Genomic DNA, 15141 nt, shown 5'->3' with positions numbered 1-15141 from the left:
CTCTCATTTGTCTTGAACAAAGTGCAAGTTCTAAATTATAGCAAACTTTTTTCTCCTTCCAAACAGTCCCACTAAAATAGCATGTGTTTGGGCAATTTTGAACAGTTTTGTCTATGCCCTTTGCATGAAAAACACTTACATAGCAAAAATAATAGCATTATTCTTTATGTAAGAATGGATAATTAGCTTGAGTAATTTTTTACGCTATATTGGATCATTCTTATCAAAAGTTTCTATTCATCTCTCCAGATGAACATATTCACTAAATAAAGTTAATCACATTATGGATAAAGCCATTGTATTAGCTCTAATCCAGGAATTTGAACAGATTTGGGCTGAGCTGTGCTGTGTTGGACAATACTGATCATGTCATAAAAATTAAGTATTGATTCTCAATTCGACTCTTCAGAGGAGATTCAGAAATTTTAAAATGGCATAATTACTTCTGGGGATGCCAGTGAAAGCTAGAATAGAATTTGAGGATTTATGCAACGGGACAGATGAATCTAACTTTCATTAACTAAACAAGGTGACAGAGYTCAGTCCTTCAAGGTTCAGCCATTCACTTCATAAACCTGGATCTCCACAGGGATCCTTTTATTGCTATTGACTTCAGAGAACATTAAAAATAAGTTCATGTCACTGAAACTTTTGCAGTGGTGCCTTTATCTTACAACAATACATAACCTGAAGGTTATGTGTGGCCTGTGCTATATTTTGATATATGTTTGTRTATTGGTATGAGCATTTGTGAGTGTGCAAAATACAGAATATACTTCAATAATGTCKTCAAACTTTCTGTAAGTAATATATTTCTGCAGCACAGATACAGTCATGGGAGCATTCTTTAATATAGACTCAAATATTGCCAAAAGAGCCCGAAGAAAACGGAATTTAATTTTGCACCATTAAATTATTGTGTGCACACTTGATTTGGTTGACGCTTTTGGCACAAGGCCAGGCATTTCCTTCACTGCTAACATTGTAATCTGAACGTTTGAGATCTCAGGCTTATATTTGTGAAAAGCTCTGCTGGGCACGAGCTCGGACGTCACTGTTCGCAGCGGATTTGAGAAGTGCTGCAGCACCTTGGAAATGTGCCTCCGAAAATCTGCTCAGTTGTTACATTTTCTTACAATAAATGGGAATCTTTGCTCCTACAGACATTCAGAATCCTTCTTATTAACACATATTTATGTCTTTTTTTAGTTTTCTGCTCTTTCCATTCACTAAAGTCAGAGATGTTTGGTATTTTTATGCTGAACAAAAAGAATATGAAACTCACTCATTTTTTTGAAAGGGAACAAAATAACCGATCCTGACCTGTAAATGCAATGGGATGAATTTGGATGGCTTTACTTTTTCTCTCCAGGCAGGTGCAGAGCAATACCTCAAAAGAACCATTATTTTGTGCCTTTATTCCAATGTGTACATAAATGCTTGCATAACCCTTGCACAGCTGCTGTACAAACTACTCATGCCACAAGTATTAGTAATCCTAACAGGGGAGGTTGCATGGAAAATTGGGGTGTGTATGCTAAACCATATGTACCATGCCCCTGAATCATAAAACTCRTGTTGCTGGAGCAGAGAGATCTTTGGAGACTGCTGGTTTTACAGGTCTGTAGGAAGCAGGATTATATACAACAGCTGCACCCCACAGCTTCTCTCCTGTCGGGGCTTATCTTCTGCATTTAAACGAGCAGGAAACAGAATTTGGTCCAACACTATCTTATATGGTCTCAGCTCCTGCTTTTATTTATATTTCATTTCCATAGGAACGATTATTTTCACAGTTTATTTTGAACACRCATTAGAGCCACCCCAATTGGAAGTTTTGAGCTGCCAATTCCGAGCTGCATGGGGCTGCAGAGACACAATGTGCATTTTTTTTTTGTCTCTGGTTCTGCCTCTAAAATAACTTTCTTTATGTCTGTGGTGATTTATAGCAGTGTTTCTGAAGCAGCAAGATGGAAGCTGGAGATTCATTCGACTCTCTGAAGCCCTGGGCACAAAAATCCCCTCCCAAATAGTGTGGGGTAGCACAACCTGTCCCCATTTCTCCAGGGTTGGGGGAAGGTTCCAGCTCCAGGTCCGGCTGAGGGACAAGATTTGCTGCATGAAACAATCTCCTGGRCCTTTAGCAGCACAAAATCATTAATCAGGAGGATTTTAGAATAATTTGAAGTGCCTGTTTCCTCTGCTGGTGTGGGCTGGTGCAGCACCGTGTGAGGAGATGGAGGTGTGTGCCTGTTTTKCACCCACCCAGGAGCCTCCCCAGGCTCGAGTAGGGAGTGCTTGGTGTCACTGCTGCCCCTTTTGTGGAGGATATTTTAGTTGTGAGAGTTTATCTTTCCGAGACTGGCACTTCTAAGTTTTCAGTCAGAAAAAAACGTGCTTCCTAAATGGTGCTCAGCGTGCACTGAGTTGGCTTTGTCAAGTGCATCTTTTCAGCATTCATCCAGAGCCCTTTCTGCAGTTGTCTGAGCCCCATAGGCGAATATATACTGTTAGACTATTAAGATAATTTTTCAGTTAAGACATCGTCAAACTGCAAGCGGGACAATAGAAACAAAACCCCTTTTGTTCTGACTAAACTGTTCCTAATGACCCCCTCTATAAACAGTGGCACCAGCGGAGGTCTCAACAAGGCTCTTCATTGAGCCCCCTTTCAAAAGGACAAGCAGAGCAGAACATGGGGCAGAAACTCTCAGAGTTACTGCACTTTACTCCGCTCTGGTGGTCTGACCGCAAGAGAGAATCTGTTGTTTTTGTTGTTCAAGGCATCCAAAAAGCATAATTTGAAAGCATGGATTTCCACAGTTAGCATCCTATAAAGAGTACTAAATATTTGGATTGTCGGGAAAAGAGCAGAAGGAAGCAGTTTGTATGTTTGTTTATTTATTTAAGTCAAGGAGYTATAATACAGACTATTTAGAGTTCCATATAAAAATTTAACTTTTTTCCTTGGGATAAGTTGCTATCTGTTAAGCTAATGAAAATAAAAATGTAAAATCCAGAGAAGGTAAGATTTTTACATTCCAAAAAGATACTTACCTTTTTTGGGGGGGTAGATAAACATAATTTTTGCGCATGAAATGTTTACCATGAGCAGAGGAAAGGTTTCAGTTGTTTAATGTCTAGAGAAATTGAAGTTGTGATGATAAACCAGCCAGGACCAAACCGCTGTTCTTCCAGCTGAGTAACTGCGGGATACGTGCAGCTTAGGCAGTGTGTGCTCACACAGATGAGGCCTATGGAGATTTTGAATCACTTCCTGATTATTCCTGTCCCTATTTCCATGTCCTGAATACATGAGAACAGCACAGGAGACCTTCCACTTCAGCAAAAACCTGTTTATGGAGCAGCTTACTGTGTGTCATTGGGAAATGATGACAAGTCAGACAGCGAAAGTCCATAATTTGGATGGTTTGGGAGTTACACTGGCTACATTTGCAAGCAGAAATGCCAGCTCCTTTTGAAAGAAGTTGAGGTTTGTGTTCTATTATCGGATTTAATGAGATTTAATACATTTAATATTTAATTTATGGGATTTAATAACTTAAAGCACGGGTTACTGGTTTTGGAAACACACAAAGAGATCAAGGAAGGAGAAGAGAGAMGAACATCCATTAAGGCAGGAAGTAGATACTGAGTAAAGGCTAAATCATGGAGAAAATTAACAATATTCAAAACATCTTAAAGATTCCATGATGTGATGGGGGTCTGAGGGCATTGCCATTTCTGGGAAGAGTTCAGCAGTTCATAGCTTTTAGGTTTTGTTTTTTTGTTTAGGGATAGTGTSGACACTCTTCCTTTGTAAAAGCGTGGGATGGAAGGTTTCAGTGCGTCTTGGAAAAAAGGAAGGATTTGGGTAAGTCCCAGGATGCAGGTCCAGCCTGCGACAGGATACTGAGAGAAAGAGAAACGTCAAAGAAATCTTAAAGAGATTTTCAGCAGAAACAAAAGAATCTTTGTGAAAGATACTGTTAGCAAGTCCAATGGAAGGAATGGGGAGGCAAAGTGAATTGAGAGGATTTGCAAGTTGTTTCTAAGCCTTGAGACAAGAACAAAAAGCTGAGCATTTGCTGTTTACTATATTTGGTATGTATGGAAGAGCACTTGGGCCATCAAGAGAGCTCATAAACTGCAGACACTAATTGTCTCTTGAGTGCTGGGGATAGAGAAAATGCTCCTGTTAAAGGAYAATTCTGAGGAAGAGCAGCTGAGACTTCTAGAAACAAGATTTTAACTGTATCTGACTAAAATTTGCTGCCTCAGAGGCTTTCTGGTTGAGATGTCGAGGTGGATAGAAAAAAAGCCGTGTTTTCTGAATCTATCAAAGTAAGTTTATGGGAATCAATTAGTCRGAAATAAAATTAATTTCCAACTGTGTTTAATGCCATGTAAAGCAGATTTTAATTAGTGGTTTGATTAGCTACTCTCATGCTTAAGGATCATGTTAGAGATGTGATAACTGTTAATCATGAAAAATAAGTGTGTCAAATGATTGTTTTCTCCAGTTTTCATATGGGTACATGAGGAAAAAGTAACAACATGAACTTTATATTAACTTTGACTGCTGTAAAATTGCTTTCTCTTGAAAGTGATGGATATAATCATTCATGTATCTCCTGAGMCAAAGTATTCTTCTTACTCTCCTCAAAAAAATGTTATGATTCACTTMGATTTTTATAATGTTAATAATTTGTTATCCCAGTGCAAATAAAAGCTTATTGCAAGCTTTCAACCTACACTAACAGCAGCAGAACACAGGTATATTTGTATAAAGCAGGGATCTTTAACATTTTCTAGTTTGCAGACTTTGGTGGCAGCCAATTYTTTATGTCATGCCAAAGCAACGTGTCTTATTTACCTTTTTGGATCCCTGCAAAAGCAGCTCATGGGCCCCAAAGGCCTGTGAAGTCATTTTAAAAATCAATGATATAGGACAATACAGAATGCATAAATCTAATTCATTTTCCCTGTGCAACAGCTAAGTGTCTCACTCTTCTAAAGGCCAGCAAGTCAGACCAAGTTATAAGTGAAGAAATGAAGAGTTAAGGGTGGTGCACTGAGAATTAGAGTTGACCAGAAACAGAAGAAACAAATCCAGCATCTAAAAAAATTAACGGTTTTGACATTTGTTTTAAATTTGTCACAGAATGATTTAAAAARCAAAACATGAATAGAAAGAATGAGACATCCCAGAATAGCCAACATCCAGTGGCTAGGGTATTTACTTGGGCCCTGTCCAAGGAGTGCTTTATGGGATTTGGAGCAGACATTTGACATAATGTTTTCAACATTATTTTTGTCAGACTGAAATCTGGGCTCTTTAGTGGGTTGAAAAAGAGCTTGCTTGGAGTCCTGTGCTKGGTAGGTGAGACTTAGTCACCAGCTGTTTCATCAGGCAATTTCTCTTCAGCCTGGGGATTTTTTATTTTTTAAACAAAATAAACTAGCTGCATGGAGAACAGACTGTTATTCTGTGGTGTTTGGTAGGATACTTGCATATATTTGGGTATTCTTCTGACTTTGGGATCTAATAAAGTACCACCCACATTTCTACTTCACTGCCATTCAGAACAGATTTTTTTCTCATGTTATTATCTGAACCCACCTAACTGTATTTCCATGGAAATCAGCATATTACTTCTAAAAAATACAAATTTTTTGAAAGTTAGCATCTTCTGATGGAGAAAAACACTTCATCCAAAAATTCTCAACCAGCTTTTCTGAGATGAGATCTTTCTCTGTATTCTCCAAATAGTAGATACTACTGAGGTRTTTACCTTCAGTATTTTTGTAGGTTGAAGAGGAGATCACAAGTGAAGTGTGGTCTTGGGTGATGAAATCTGGTGGGTAAATTTCTGGGAACTTTGTAAGGAATATCTAGAGTAAAATATAAAAAGATATTGATGACTCTCTCTCAGCTATTACTGGAATTAGGTTCAATTCAGTATATGGGGGGGAGCAAATCAGAAAATGTGTTGAAAGGCTGAAATTCCAACCCTTCTCCTTTGCTTTGCAAGCACGGATCCTTCAATCCAACCCTTTCATCCTCGTTCCCACTCTGAATCTCATCAAGCCACTGGACACACATGTTCAGCTTCTCTTTCTGGTTCAGCCTGCACTCCTGCCAACCTCCCAGGATTTTKTATTCCTTCCTCCCTGTCTGTCTGACACCCAGGGCTGATCCTGCCACAAAGACACTTCCCCAGCCCTGGGCAGCCCTGGGCATTGCTGACTCAGAACKGAGACTTGCAGGTGTCCCAGGGGATCTGAAGGTGTGTGCAGAGGTGGAGAGCATGTGTTCCAGCAGCACCCTCAATTYATTAACCAGCAGAGCTCATTTGAAAGATGTTTACCACGTCTGGGAYTGGTTTCTGGATTACTGGGTTAATGGTCCTTCTTGGAAACTGTTATCCCATTTCTGGGATGAGGTCGTGTGGTACAAGGCACGTTGTAACCAAGCYTTGTCACAGATCATGAATGCAGGCAGTGCCTTGTTTCCTAGAAGAATAAAGTGGAAATATATTTGGCATCAGACATTAAATGTTGCTTTGCCCAACTCCTCAGGCAGTTAGAAGGTGTTGAACAGTACTGGGGGAGCTGTGTTTGGGGTAGCTGTGTTTGGTGTCACACTGTCCCTCAGCTCCATYTCCTTGTATAGATTCAGGATCTGTAATGTTTCACTTTTAACTGAAGTATCTCAAAGTGAAAATTAATGCCATGCAGGGACAACAAATCTAAGTCAGCTCCAGCCCAGGATTTGATGTAGCTTYGCTAATTCASTGACTGAGAAATAAAACATGATAATTATCTACTGAGAAGCAGAATTYGTTAGGYCTGGTGCAAATGTGTTGTTGTGCTCCTRGAACCTGGKCCAGCTTGTTTYTGAGACCATRCAGGTAGTCTGGACAGGTGCTGCAYGCACTAGAAACAAGATTCTACTGCCTCCTGGTCACTGGAGATCCTATCACACCTCTTAGTCTGGCTCCCTAGGGAAATCACTTGCACAATCTAATTATTTGTCTGACCCAGTTTCCAAGATGCTGACACATTTGTCCCAGGCTATGTAGATGATTTGGAGGCACTTACCAGTTGTYCTTACCAGTTCTGCAAGAATTAGCACCTCAGGAGAAGAAGGAATCCTTAGTAATGCTCCCACTGAGGACCAAGAGAGAGTTCAGCAGTTTTTCATTGTGTTTGACAGCAGCAARACTCTCGACTGATTTGCACATTGCTCTGATATTCCTTGGTGAAAACACTGCTTCATTCAGCTGCCAAATCAAAAACAAAAGTCAAGGAATGGCTAGGAGAAAGATGCCAAGGCATGCTACGGCATTCCCCAGGAAATAAGGGAGTTCTTGCAGGGGGGAGGTGAGAGTTTGGAGGGCTGAAGGGGGTTGGTGAGATTGCAATGGGATATCGTGGAGGACAACTGGGGTTATTGCAAGAGGGAGGTACAAGAGCTGCAACATAAATCCATAAAGAATCAAGCTTCATTTGCTCGACTTTTAGGGAATAATTTGTTGGGAAAATACCGAAGACTTTGTTTTGCTGTTTTGGATACATTTCCACACTGATTTAACCCTCCTACATTTCCCGCAGCAGTTGGGGCTGGTACACCGCCTTGCTGTTACACAGCAGGCATCTGCTGTTATTTGACCTGAAAAGATCATTATAGGAGCTTTATTTGGTGTGCATTTAATAAAGCTGTAGCTGTTGTGACTATAACTCATGGCTCCCGTGTCATTCCGCRCTGGTGTAACCAGCGGCTCAGCATTCCAGACCCATCAGTTCAAAGGGAAGGSTGAGGGACGCCAATCTATGCCAGAGCATCGGGATTTTTATTGCTCCTCTCCTCTCTTAGGAAGATACATTCCCGAGGAATTGAGAAGTACAAAGCATCCTTAGACCTTGTAGTGCAAAATGTAAAAAGTGATGTTATCTGCAGAAAGTGGACTTTAGATTCTATCAGCACACATTTAGCATAAAGCATTTCCTATGGTAATGCCTCTCACTTTCCCAGACTTTTAAAGGCTCCAAGTGGCACACAGGCTGCAGACCTCTTTGTAATGTTAATGAATCATCTTAATGGACTGTTTCAGCAGAAACATTCATCACCTTTTGTCCCACAATGATTTTTTTTTGTTATACTTAAATGGTTAAGTAGGCAATAAATGCCTATCAGACCAACCACTATGCTCTGGTAATCCAMCTCACTATAAATCACCAGTGGATTATTATTGTCCTGTTTAATTAACACTCTTAAGGGATTCTATCGTTGGATAGACTTTCACCTTGCACTAAGCAGKCATTAACATTTGAAATAAGAAGTGTGTTTATGTGAAAAGCCTTAATCRGTGTGACCTGGAACTGGTAGTGGTGGTTTGGATGAAATATGTGCCTGTGTCCTTGGGTGAGGTTTCCTTACATCAGTTTTCAAAGGAAGCTAAAGTCAAACCTGTGCAATACTTACTTAAGTCATAGCAAACGATAATGGCAGAATAACTTTTAATCCAATCTAAAAGGCATTTGGTTATATTTGGTTGAAAGTAGCAGTTTTTAAAAGTTTAGTTCCAGTAGTCAGGAAGGAAAGGAAATGTTTTTGTGAGTGTAACATGGGTTTGTTTGTGGTCCAGCTCAGTTTTTCGGTTTTAGAGGACGGGATCAAGCCTTTTTCTTCTTCTGCAACAAAAGGTGAGGGGGGAATTCTGATCCTGTTGCTCCTCTGTGAACTCTTTTCAGACTTCACAGCCACAAAGAGAAGCCAAGCAGCCAGAGTTCTGGGAAGGGCAAGGTAGTCCGCTGGCTTAGGTGCCCTTTGCAGAACAATCCCAGCAGCTCTTTTGCAAACAAAACTCCCACACTGGGRCACAAGCTCCACACGGGATCACTCTCAATATAAAAACATTTTTGCACCTAGGACAGCTCTATGCTGGTTTTCTCCTCCTGTCAGAATATAAAGATGGCAGCTTGATTTTTTTTCCCCTCATGTAATGCAATTTAATGCATTTACGAGTAATTTCCTCATCTTTTGTCAGGAGAGGAAGGCATTTGAAAAAGGCTCTTGTTAAGGCAGTGTTTCCCATCCATGAAATCTTATCCTGCTCTCTTTGATTTTGTTACATTGGTAACACCAGCAGTGCATTTACAGACTGCTCCTTCTATGGATTCCAGCACTAACAACAGCCTTGTGAGATAAGCCACTGCTGAATTTCATTTTACAGCCAGAGAACTGCCATGTGCAGAGATTTTCTGAGGTCAAAACTAGTAGCATAGCTCAAGAGACCCTGGTTCTTGTCTGCACACAGACCTGGTATGCACATCCCTTTCCTCTTGGCCTTTTCATTCAATTATTTCCCAGTATGGACTCCTGCAAATTAAAGAACAAATAAAACTGCTAAGTGGAACACAAACACACTAAATCTTTTTAATTAAGAGATTGAATCTCTTAGTATAAATTCATTTCCTGAAACAAAACTCCAATTATGTAAGATTAATTCTTTCCTCTGAGATTGCAGGGATTTATTGACTAACAAAATCTTCTATTGCGTAAATGGAAATGTGCTTTTTAGTGCAGCCTGCTGCTCAGAGGCAAAACCATGGCATTAGCCTTTTCACTGGGCATTTTTGTTTCAGTTGCACGCTAATCTGCCAGGTTTCTTTCTATTTGTAAAGGGAAAAGGGTGAAATGGTTCACAGCTGACCATGTGGTAAATAACGCAAAACAYTAAAGGAGTTTAAACCAGATGAGAAATTAAACTAAGCTCCCAAAAAGCCTGTTGTGATTGCAGGAGGAACTGTAAGGACAGAAATAAGAGTATCTTGTGTGCAGGACAGCGTTGTGAGGAGGTGTGCGTGTCATTGATCATACAATAGTTTTTTTTCAAATCATTTAACAGAGATGCACAAAACCCACACAGTTTCAAGCGCAGGCACGTCGCAAAGAATCTCCTTCGTTCCCTCAAGACACACCCAGCTCATTAAATCCATCAGTGCCTCATAGTGAGCCCCAGGGTTCAATCTTTTCTAGAGCACTGTTACTATCCAACCTTTTAGCTCATAGAGTGGGCAGCCAAGATTTCATGTCCATGCATATAGTAGGACTCGTAGCCAATATTTCCTGCAGTTTCCTCCTCTCCATCCCAATCTGGATATATGTTGGTTTGGTTTTGTTGTTGGGTTTTTTTTTTTTGAGTTGTTTTTTGTTGGTTGGGGGATTTTTTTTTGGATAGGTAAAACTTCAAAGTTGCTTTCACATTACTTTCTTATATCCCATTGCAACAACCTGTATGAGGCGAACAAGTTAACAGGTAATAAAATCAGGAATCTGTGCCCCATGTAAGTAGCTGGCCATGAGAAACTGCAGCAGGGATGGATATTGAATGACTTCAATAGTCCAGCCGGGTTTTATCAGAACAGGTCATCAACCTGTAGGCTGCCCAAACCTGTTCCACTGCTTCCCCATTGATTAAATATCTGCAAGCATTTACACATATATCAAATTCTCCATAATCTATTTTATCTTAATGACACCCGAGTTCTTTGTCAAGCTAGGGYAAAAATGTTCCCTCCAGTGGTGAGAAAAGATGGTGTGTCTCCTTGGGGTACTTTAGAACACTGGATTTCCTTGMAGCCAAACTATGATCTCAAGTTCTCATGGGCTGAAATGTTAATGGGACTGCAGGGATATAAAAGAAGTAAAACCTGCCTGTGTACACCCAGATGTTAGGGAATTTGGAACTGGATTTTTTTTAYTTGATTGCAACCCAACATATAGAGGGGAAAGGAAGGAATAGAGGGAGTGTGTAGTTTCCAGCCAAGTTCCATGGCCAAAATTCCTTCTGAATCTCAATACCTTTATCAACACCAGGACAGAGGGTCTTGCCTGGAGTTGTCACCTGTTCCTATCATTTGGGGATTTCAACTCTCCTTCCTCTATGTTTAGGCCCAGCCATTTTCCTGCTCTTACTGTCTGCCCCAGACAGAGATGCAAACATCCTGAGCACTGCATTCCCTCCAGCTTGGTTCAGGCTCCTAAGTGGTTCTGTCTTTTTTCCCATTTTCACTCACTTTTCTTTCTTTCTTTTTTTTTTTTTTTTCTTTTCTTCCTTCCCCAGTCCATGACAATAGGAGCCAGAGGAAGCAGTGTGGACATATGTTAAAAACCTGAAAAAAACCACCAAAACCTCAACCTAGTGGCATGGCAAAGGTGGAAAAAGGCTGATTATTCACTCTCTTGTTCAACATCATAACTAATGAGAATATKGCAGGCCCAAGGACACACATCTCTGACAGTGAGTAGTTGATCTGTGGAACACTGGACCTGCTGTATGTCAAAAATGTGCATGTGAAGATCCATTGAAGAAAAAATTGATTMATACAAAGACACCACCAGAAGTCCTTGAACACAAAGTCCCACCACTTATTCCAGAAGTCTCTGAGTCACAGACATGCTGGGAATGCATCACTAGACATCTTTTTTGTACTATTCTCGTGACGTCCAGTATTCCTTGCTGTCAGAAGCAGAATATTAGTCTAGGTGGACTTGGGATTAACAAGTTTAATAGTCTTATGCTTTTTATTAAGAATAGAAGGCAGGATGCAATTTATCCCYTAGTTGTCAAACAGGACTACAAAGCGTTGTGGTGTTTGCTCTCCTCTTACTTTTTCATCCCTTAATCCAATCCAGGGAAGCGTGGTAGATGTTTCTTGTATTTTGTTGCCAACTGCTCTAAGAAGTTCACACAAAAGCTTCTCTCATCAAGRAAATTTATGTGAGGATTCATGAGTCCTTGCAGCAGTATGTTGGAGCACAGAGACATTGTTAAATCAGATCCAAACTGATGGATTCAGTACAACAGGGGTGAGCTCTYGGGAATGTCTTTCAAAAAAAAAGTTTCAAATACTAGTCAATGTGATAAAGCATAAATCTATATTTATGTATCTCCAGACATTATCTTTACTACTCCAAATTTTCCGTGGAGACAGCACTCAAACTGTCAGGAAACCTTAGTTTGCCCRTAGGCAAATCCATTCCTTGGGTTTTAACACTGTAGAGATAATTATGTCACCCATGTTGCAAACATTTTGTGTTTCTTGAATAGAGAGCCTATATTGAAAATATTAACCGCTGGTCTGGGGAAACTGAAAAGTTGCAAAGGAAAGGAAACCAATTTTCTCAGCGGGTACTGAACAGCTGAATGGTTGGAACTGTGTTTGGGGAGTACTAAAATTGCTATAAGCTCTCTAAAAAGCGTTAGAGGATTTAAAATCCTGAGGGAAAGGCGAAAACTTGCTGGTGTCATAAAGTGCCTTAAATAGAATATCTGTAGTTTGAGAGATCAAAATTAACCCCTTTACTCTCRCACACATGTGGGGCTCTAAATCAATGCTTAGATAAATATCACAGCTGATGYAACAAATACCTGAAAGTGTGTGTAATAAATACAAGAAAAAACCTGTCTTGATTATTCAAGTAACTGCTGCTAGTTAATTAGCATGCCCATAGTGTTTGGGCCAATGGAATTTTGCTGTTTCCTTTCAATAGAATTTTTTTCCAACTTTTCTTTTTAATCCCATTGGACACGGTGATGCAACAGTGCCCAAACAACTCAATGAATTCATTATGAAGGACTAATTTTTGATGCAGAGATGATAGTCAATATTRCATTGCAAATTAAGCCCTGTTGGGGTTTGCTTGTACAAAAAGAATTCATTCCTCAATAAAAAATGGCATTCTGTCAACTACTAATTGCATACAAAGAATTTTAAACAAAACCAGGTAAAGTATGTGTGTTATGTGCCTGCATGATTAAATGTGTTTAATACTGTAATTTATGTAATAATCAAGGTAGGAGAGATCTAARACAGTAAGAAACCAGAGGATGGCAATTTTTTATTTTCTATTAGGTTTTTCAGCTGCACTCATACTTGGGTGTTGTTTTTGTAGTTTTTGAGGGTTTTCTGGTTTTTGTTTTTCAAAGAATGCCTGAAAAATGASTAACATTTTTTCCTAATTTTCAATTGAACCTCCCACGCTGTGATTTATGGCCACTGCTCCTTGTTCTGTGTTATGGCACTACCTACCCAAAGCTTGGCTGTCATCTCATAACTGCTGTACAGGCAGARACCAGTCCCTGGCCTCTGTTTTGTCAGGATTAATAAGCCCAACACCTTCAATCTCTCCATTTATGTCCTGTGCCCTTGACTCGGAGTATCTCAGCTGAAGCTTCTGATTCTCCACACTGCTTTTGGATTGGGGGAACCAAAACAGGGCATGGCATAACCGACTCCATCTGAGTTTGTCCAATTCCACTGTGAGGTCCCTGCACTGCTCCATCACTGCCCTTTTCCTTGCCAAATSSRTGCACAGGTGTCTGGGAGCAGCTTKTGCCTGTTCAAATCAGTCTAAAAGAGGGTTTGAGAACTTCAGCCTTTTWCTCATTGTAATCTTTAGGTCACCTTCTCAGCTGCTGGCAAAGCTGTATTTTTCTGTTGTACTTGGCTTTGGAGACATTGGCTTCTGTGCAGGACACACCAGAGGCAGAAACTCCATCCCTCTATTACCACAGAGACAGAGGCATGACTAGAAAAAAAGGAGAGTATGACAGGTTTTTTCCATGGATGAATAAGTTCTGTGCCCTGGGGACTGTAAATAGCTGGTATAAATCAATGCAAATTGGCTATTACTAATCGTGCCAGTAATGAAGTGAGAACGAATGGACTACAAAGATGAACTTTACATATCGTTAGCACCAATCTGCCTCGCTGCATTTATAGGCAGGGCTCTACCTAGGAGGTCAGYTGGCAAAACTTACAGGTTTTTTTTGAAAACTATGATTTTAAAAATGCRTTTGTGCTGCATAGAAATGTCTTTCAAATATCAAGTCCATTTGGGGATTTTACAGTTATGAAAACTTGAAAACAATTGTTTCATAATTTCTCAAGCACTCAGCAGCAAGTACTTTTATTGCAGTGCTTTAGCATCACAGTATATAATTTAATCTGTTTATTACAAGTGTGTAATATAAAACACTGAAGTGTATCATTTCAGAGTAAAAGTTTRCCTTCAGTTTAGCTTTCCAACAGAAAACTGAATGATCTGCAACACAGAAAAAAATCAAGGCTGTTAATCTAACCCCATAAGAGCAGAAAATTAGCAAGTTTCTTGGAAAGCGGACACTACAGAATTCATGAAATGAGAAATTTYCCACTCGGGTTGGAAATCACTTTACATCTCTATAAATATTGGCTTTTGCATAACTTTTTTGAGTTACATTATCAGAGACTGAATGCCTCTGATAGGAGCACAGTGACCTCTTTGGTTTGTGCTGTTTGTTTTCCTCTCCACACAAGGAGGATAAGTGAAATATGAAAGGGAAACAAGTTCCTGAGATGCACACCACTGAAATGAAAAGATGGGAGCAAAGTGTCACAAAAACCTGGTCTGTCACCTTTGTCCAGTTTCTGAATTTGAAGGCTTTTGCAGAGGTACAGAACTGTTGTGTATTCCTTTCTAGCAAAGTGTATGATGTTATCAGAAGGCTGATGACTGAGATGTGAGATCCAACAATCAGATACTACAGCAAGTAATTTTGTTAATATTTTTGCACTGACTTAATTAGATATGAGGGTTTTTTTAATGATTTAGTTAAGCTGATGCAACATCCTGTAATGGACATAGCCTAGCAGATGTAGAGATGTTTTTAGTATGTGAGTAATCATAGTAAATTATAATAATATATCCTATATTAGTAAATTAAATAAAGGATCTTAATCAATTGCAGCATGATATATTCCAAATTCCCTTCCTACTTTCCTATTTTGCCATATGTTATATATCAGACAAAAACTATTTTTCTGTATAAAAATAAACCAACCTTACTACAGCTATGCATGGACACTATGCATTTCCCTGCGTAGGAAAAGTGATCACAATAGCTTTTTCTGAATAAACTATCCATAATAGCTCCCTGTGTGGATATTCTCATCTGGAAAAGTCATGGGTCAAATAAGTCATTCCATAATAGCTATCCTGCAATAGCAATTCCAGTYCACTTTCCAGGGTAGAAAAGTCCTTAGTCAACAGCTCAAAACTTCGGTTTCTGCCAGAAGTTTTTTCTCTGT

Source organism: Malurus melanocephalus, unplaced genomic scaffold (assembly GCF_030028575.1).
Source record: "Malurus melanocephalus ecotype Western Australia unplaced genomic scaffold, MMel_1.1 scaffold_367, whole genome shotgun sequence".
NCBI classification, from domain to species: domain Eukaryota; kingdom Metazoa; phylum Chordata; class Aves; order Passeriformes; family Maluridae; genus Malurus; species Malurus melanocephalus.
The sequence above is the reverse complement of the archived record's forward strand: the minus strand, read 5'-3'. Positions refer to the sequence as shown.